The sequence below is a fragment of the Schistocerca serialis genome, chromosome 6, assembly GCF_023864345.2.
Source record: "Schistocerca serialis cubense isolate TAMUIC-IGC-003099 chromosome 6, iqSchSeri2.2, whole genome shotgun sequence".
In the NCBI taxonomy this organism is placed as follows: domain Eukaryota; kingdom Metazoa; phylum Arthropoda; class Insecta; order Orthoptera; family Acrididae; genus Schistocerca; species Schistocerca serialis.
In genome coordinates, this window is record NC_064643.1 from 106606949 (window position 1) to 106613665 (window position 6717).

Sequence of the window (6717 nt, forward strand, 5' to 3'; positions counted from 1 at the left end):
GACGGGCTCTCTACCTATCTATTGGGACATCTTACCACTAAATCCGAGGGGGGAGGGAAGGGGGGTGTGGTATGAGGAGTTGCCCTTGTAAGTGTCATTTCGCTAATGTTGGCTCATTCAGTGATAATTCGATGCCGCATATTTGAAAAGGTTGTTGGTAAGTCCATGTAACATTTCTCTTTTGCGTTCCCAACAGGAAAAAAATTGGATGTGTCAAATCAGGTGAATTCGTAGGCCACTCATGAAGAACTCCTTGTTCAATCCATAGACCACAATAGTGTCGATTCAAAACCACGAGATATCCATGAATGATGCTCAGGACAGCCCTTGTGTTGAAACCACATATCCATTCTTGTTCGAAGTGCGTCATCTTCCAGTTGTATTGGAAAATGTTATCTAAAAAGTAGCCGTTCATTCGATCATTCACATTGCCGTTTATGAAGTATGAGCCAATTATCACATACCTAAAATGCCGCACCAAACATTGAAACTTCAGGGCACTGAAGATAGACGTGCCTTAAAAAAAAATAATAAAAAAAAGGAAATGTTCAGATGTGTTTGAAATCTTATGGGACTTAACTGCTAAGGTCATCAGTCCCTAAGCTTACACACTACTTAACCTAAATTATCCTAAGGACAAACACACACACCCATGCCCGAGGAAGGACTCTGACCTTCGCCGGGACCAGCCGCACAGGTGCCTTAACCAACGGGGATTGTCCACTGCCCAGTAATTCGCATTATGCCTATTCCCGTGACCACGATTCGCAAACATTGCATCATCACAGGAAAGTACCTGTGAATGAAAATCATCACTGGCTGACTAGAGTAGTGCAAATATATCATTAGCCCCTTCCTAGTGCAATAATGTGGCAACGGCCTTGCCGCGGTGGATACACCGGTTCCCGTCAGATCACCGAAGATAAGCGCTGTCGGGCGTGGCAAGCACTTGGATGGATGACCATCCGGGGCGCCATGAGCTGTTGCCCTTTTTCGGGGTGCACTCAGCCTCGTGATGCCAACTGAGAAGCTACTCGACCGAATAGTAGCGGCTCCGGACAAAGAAAACCATTACAACGACCGGGAGAGTGGTGTGCTGACAACACGCCCCTCCTATCCACATCCTCAGCTGAGGATGACACGGCGGTCGGATGGTCCCGATGGGACACTTGTGGCCTGAAGACGGAGTGCTCTTTTTAGTGCAATAATGACACATGTAGTTGGTTGGTTTAAAAGGGGGAGGGAGAGGGGGAATGGATCAAACACCGATGTCATCGGTCGCTTGCTCCCAGTAGAACAATTACCAATGGGAAAGAAGAAAACTAAGAAGACGTACGCCGCAGTAACAGGAGAAAGGAAGGCCCAGAAGAACGACAGAAGAACAACAAACACTACAATGGACAAAATAGGACAAGGAAACCACAGAGAGACGCGAGAAACAGGGAGAAGAGATTAAAAACAAGAAAGCAGATTACCATGGCTGGCTGACCATGAGAATAAAAAAGGAGAAACCAGCCATTCTGCAACACATTAAAACCTCCACCCTAAAAGCCCTAGGGTGGAGGACACAGAGGGACAAAGGACATTGCTAACACTCAGATCAAATAATAAAACCCACTCTCACGAATAAAACGTAAAACTAAAGCTGCTGTTGAGGCATTGTCGCTCAACACCGAATGTAGGGTGCTGGAAAAGTTAAAAGTCCTCCGCAGAGCGGCTCAAAGTGGGCACTCCAGCCACAGGGAAAACTTCCACACATTCACAGTCTCCTCAATGACACACTGATTGTTGTGCATACTGTTATGTCACTCCGTCTCCCAAAGCCGGAAAACCTTGCGGCGTAAGACAGAACGTAGGTCAGTTTCAGAAATTCCTATCTCCAGGAGCGGTTTCTGCATATGCAAATTGGCCAGCCTGTCAGCAAGTTCGTTGCCTGAGATTCCGACGAGTCCTGGGGTCCACACAAACATCACTGAACGACTGGACCGTTCCAGGGCAGAGAGGGACTTCTGGATGTTCGCTACCAAAGGATGGCGAGGGTAGCACTGTTCGATAGCTTGTAAGCTGCTCAGGGAGTAGAGGTGGTAAAGGGAAGGTCTCCAGTTGGGAGAGAAGGGATCGCACGCGAACCGCAATCATCATCCCTGACCTGGGCCACTGATGAGGGAGACGAACTGCCGCTGGTGGAAAAAGGAGACGGTAATTGGGACGCTCAGGAGAACTACGAATGTGTGCAACATAACTGGTGATCAGTTATGCACGTCGGATCCGCAATGGAGGGACTCCAGTCTCCACCTGGATCGGGTCACCAGACTTGTTCTAAAAGCTCCCGTCGCTAGGCGAACGCCACAGTGGTGCACTGGGTCGAGTAAACGCAATGCTGAGGAGTCAAGACGAGATTGAACAAGGGCTCTGGACAGCTGCAGCAGCGTAGAGTGATCTGCACCCCAGTTTGTGTTGCTCAGGCAACAGAGAGCATTGAGGTGCTGGCAGCACTCCCACTTAAGTTGACAAAGGTGAGGTAGCCAAGTCAATTGGGCATCGAAAACCAGTCCTAAGAATCGATACGTCTCCACTACAGTGAGTGGATCGTCATTAAGAGAAAGTTCAGGTTCCGGATGAACGGTACGACGCTGACAGATGTGCACGACACTCGACTTCGCGGCTGAAGACTGGAAGCCGTGGGCCAGAGCCCATGGCTGCGCCTTGTGAATGGCTCCCTGTAGGCGCCGCGCCCTGTAGGAGTACTGGGGGAGCAATACGAAATGCAGAAGTCATCCGCATTCAGAGAAGGGGAGACTGACAGCCCTACAGCTATTGCTAGGTCGTTAAGGGCCACTAAAAATAAAGATACCTTCAATATTGAGCCTACAGTACGACATTCTTCTGAATATGGGGGAACTATGGGAGGCACCAACTTGGACACAGGAAGCACGAGGTGACAGGAACTTTCGGATAAAGCGGGTCCCAGAGACCCCACTCATACAATGTGACTAGGATATGCTGTCGCCAGGTCGTGTCGTATGCTTTATGTAAGTAAAAAAAGACGGCAACCAGGTGATGGTGTCTGGAAAACGCTTGGTGGCAGACACGAGGGACAAAAGATTATCAGTGTAGAGCGACCCTGGCGGAAGCCACCCGGGTAGGCCACGTGACTCCGGGACCCAACCCAACCGCCAACACACGATACGTTCCAGCAGCTTACAGAGAACGTTTGTAAGGCTGATGGGCTGACAGTTATTCACATCAAGCGGATTTTTACCGGGTTTTAGCACCGGAATGATGGTGCTCCCCCGCCATTGCTATGGAAAGACGCCATCCCACCATATCCGGTTGAAGATGACGAGGAGATATCGCTTGTAGTCTGACGAGGGATGTTTAATCATCTGACTGTGGATCCGATCCGGCCCAGGAGGTGTGTCAGGGCAATGACCAAGGGCACTGAGGAGCTCTCAAACTGTAAATGGAGCGTTATAGGGTCACTATGGCGCGTAGTGAACGAGAGGACTTTCCTTTCCATCCACCGTTTGAGGGTGCGAAAGGCTGGGGGATAGTTCTCCGACATAGAGGCTCGAGTATAGTGCTCAGCAAAGCACTTGGCAACCGAGTTAGTGTCGACAGAGGGTTCAAATGGCTCTAAGCACTATGGGACTTAACATCTGAGGTCATCAGTCCCGTAGACTTAGAACTACTTAAATCTAACTAACCTAAGGACATCACACACATCCATGGCTGAGGCAGGATTCGAACCTGCGACCGTAGCAGCAGCGCGGTTCCGGACTGAAATGTGTCGGTAGGACGCCATTGATGTTAACACCAGGGACACCTTTTGGAGTCTGGTACCGAAAAAAACGTCTGATCTTCGTCCAGACTTGGGAAGGTGACGTATGGCACCCAATGGCCGACACGTACCTCTCCCAACACTCCTGTATCAGTCGTTTTATAAGCAGGCGAACATGCGCACGGAGCTGCTTAGAGGCTATTAGGTTCTCTAGGGAACGGTGCCGCTTATGTCACTGTAGAGCCCTTTGACGCTCTTTAACGGCGTCAGCGACTTCTGGCGACCAACCAAGGGACTGACTTTCGCCGGGGGCATCCTAGAGAACGAGGGATCGCGTTTTCCGACGCAGGAATTATCGTTGTAGTGGCCTGCTCAATCACAACATCGACGGCACCCCGTGGGGGATATTCAACGGTGACAGCAGAGGTGAAGTGTACCCAGTCTGCCTTATTTAAAGTCCATTTGGGCAGGCGCCCATGGGCATTATGCCGGGGGAGTGACAGCAAGATGGGAAAGTGGTCACTACCGCACAGGTCATCATGTGCTCTCCAGCGCACAGATGGGAGAAGTCCTGGCCTGCAAATTGATAAATCAATGGCCGAGTAACTACCATGAACCACACTGAGATCTGTGGCGGCCCCAATATTTAAGAGGCACAGGTCGAGTTGGGACAGTAAATTTTCGACGTCTCTGCCATGGCCAGTAAGCATGGTGCTACTCCACAAGGGGTTATGGGTGTTAAAATCTCCCAAAAGTAGGAAAGGCTTAAGGAGTTGTTCAGACAGAGCAGCCAATATTTTCAGGGGTACCGCACCATCTGGAGGGAGATATATGTTGCAGATAGTTATTTCCTGTGTCGTCCATATCCTGACAGCCACAGCTTCAACAGGAGTTAGAAGGGGCTCAGGTACACTACATACCGATTTCAGGACATAAACGCAAACTCCACCTGACACTCTGTTATATTCGCTGTGGTTCTTGTAATATCCCCTGTAGCTGTGAAGGGCAGGGGTCCACATTGCCGGGAACCAGGTTTCCTGGTGGGCAATGCAGAAAGCAGGTGTAAAGCTTAACAGTTGCCGTAGCTCATCCAGGTGGTGGAAAAAACCGCCCCAATTCCACTGGAGGATGACGTGATCGTTAGACTGGACTGGGAAGGCGTGAAACACTCAATGAGGCAGTCTACGCCTCAGGGTCATCTGCTGCCACCGACTTATTTCCTGAACAGACTATATTCATTGTTTACAGCATCAAATTTTCACTCTGCAGTGGAGTGTGTGCTGATGTGAAACTTCCTGGCAGATTAAAACTGTGTGCCGGACCGAGACTCGAACTCGGGGCCTTTGCCTTTCGCGGGCAACTCCTCTACCATCTGAGCTACCCGAGCACGACTCACGCCCCGTCCTCTCAGCTTCAATTCTGCCAGTATCTCGTCTCCTACCTTCCAAACTTTACAGAAGCTCTCCTGCGAACCTTGCAGAACTAGCACTTCTCAGCTGGTAGAGCATCACGATTTGTATTATAGAACTGTACATAATGTGTATTGTAATTGTCAACTGTCGAAGCTGCGTTGGTAAAGTACCAGAACTTCAAGCACTGATAGAAAGCACCGAAGCTGAAATCGTTATAGGTACAGAAAGCTGGCTTAAGCCAGAGATAAATTCTGCCGAAATTTTTACAAAGGTACAGACGGTGTTTAGAAAGGATAGATTGCATGCAACCGATGGTGGAGTGTTCGTGGCTGTTAGTAGTAGTTTATCCTGTAGTGAAGTAGAAGTGGATAGTTCCTGTGAATTATTATGGGTGGAGGTTACACTCAACAACCGAACTAGGTTAATAATTGGCTCCTTTTACCGACCTCCCGACTCAGCAGCATTAGTGGCAGAACAACTGAGAGAAAATTTGGAATACATTTCACACAAATTTTCTCAGCATGTTATAGTCTTAGGTGGAGATTTCAATTTACCAGATATAGTTTGGGACACTCAGATGTTTAGGACGGGTGGTAGGGACAGAGCATCGAGTGACATTATACTGAGTGCACTATCCGAAAATTACCTCGAGCAATTAAACAGAGAACCGACTCGTGGAGATAACATCTTGGACCTACTGATAACAAACATACCCGAACTTTTCGACTCTGTATGTACAGAACAGGGAATCAGTGATCATAAGGCCGTTGCAGCATCCCTGAATATGGAAGTTAATAGGAATATAAAAAAAAGGGAGGAAGGTTTATCTGTTTAGCAAGAGTAATAGAAGGCAGATTTCAGACTACCTAACAGATCAAAACGAAAATTTCTGTTCTGACACTGACAATGTTGAGTGTTTATGGAAAAAGTTCAAGGCAACCGTAAAATGCGTTTTAGACAGGTACGTGCCGAGTAGAACTGTGAGGGACGGGAAAAACCCACCGTGGTACAACAACAAAGTTAAGAAACTACTGCGAAAGCAAAGAGAGCTTCACTTTAAGTTTAAACGCAGCCAAAACCTCTCAGCAAACAGAAGCTAAACGATGTCAAAGTTAGCGTAAGGAGGGCTATGCGTGAAGCGTTCAGTGAATTCGAAAGTAAAATTCTATGTACCGACTTGACAGAAAATCCTAGGAAGTTCTGGTCTTACGTTAAATCAGTAAGTGGCTCGAAACAGCATATCCAGACACTACGGGATGATGATGGCATTGAAACAGAGGATGACACGCGTAAAGCTGAAATACTAAACACCTTTTTCCAAAGCTGTTTCACAGAGGAAGACCGCACTGCAATTCCTTCTCTAAATCCTCGCACAAACGAAAAAATGGCTGACATCGAAATAAGTGTCCAAGGAATAGAAAAGCAACTGGAATCACTCAATAGAGGAAAGTCCACTGGACCTGACGGGATACCAATTCGATTCTACACAGAGTACGCGAAAGAACTTGCCCCCCTTCTAACAGC

General features: G+C 48.2%; 1 pseudogene; it reads left to right on the forward strand.

Annotated features, from left to right (window-relative positions):
• Positions 1 to 871: 871 nt before the first annotated feature.
• LOC126485277 (5S ribosomal RNA) lies at positions 872 to 989 on the forward strand (annotated as a pseudogene).
• The last annotated feature ends 5728 nt before the right edge of the window (positions 990 to 6717 follow it).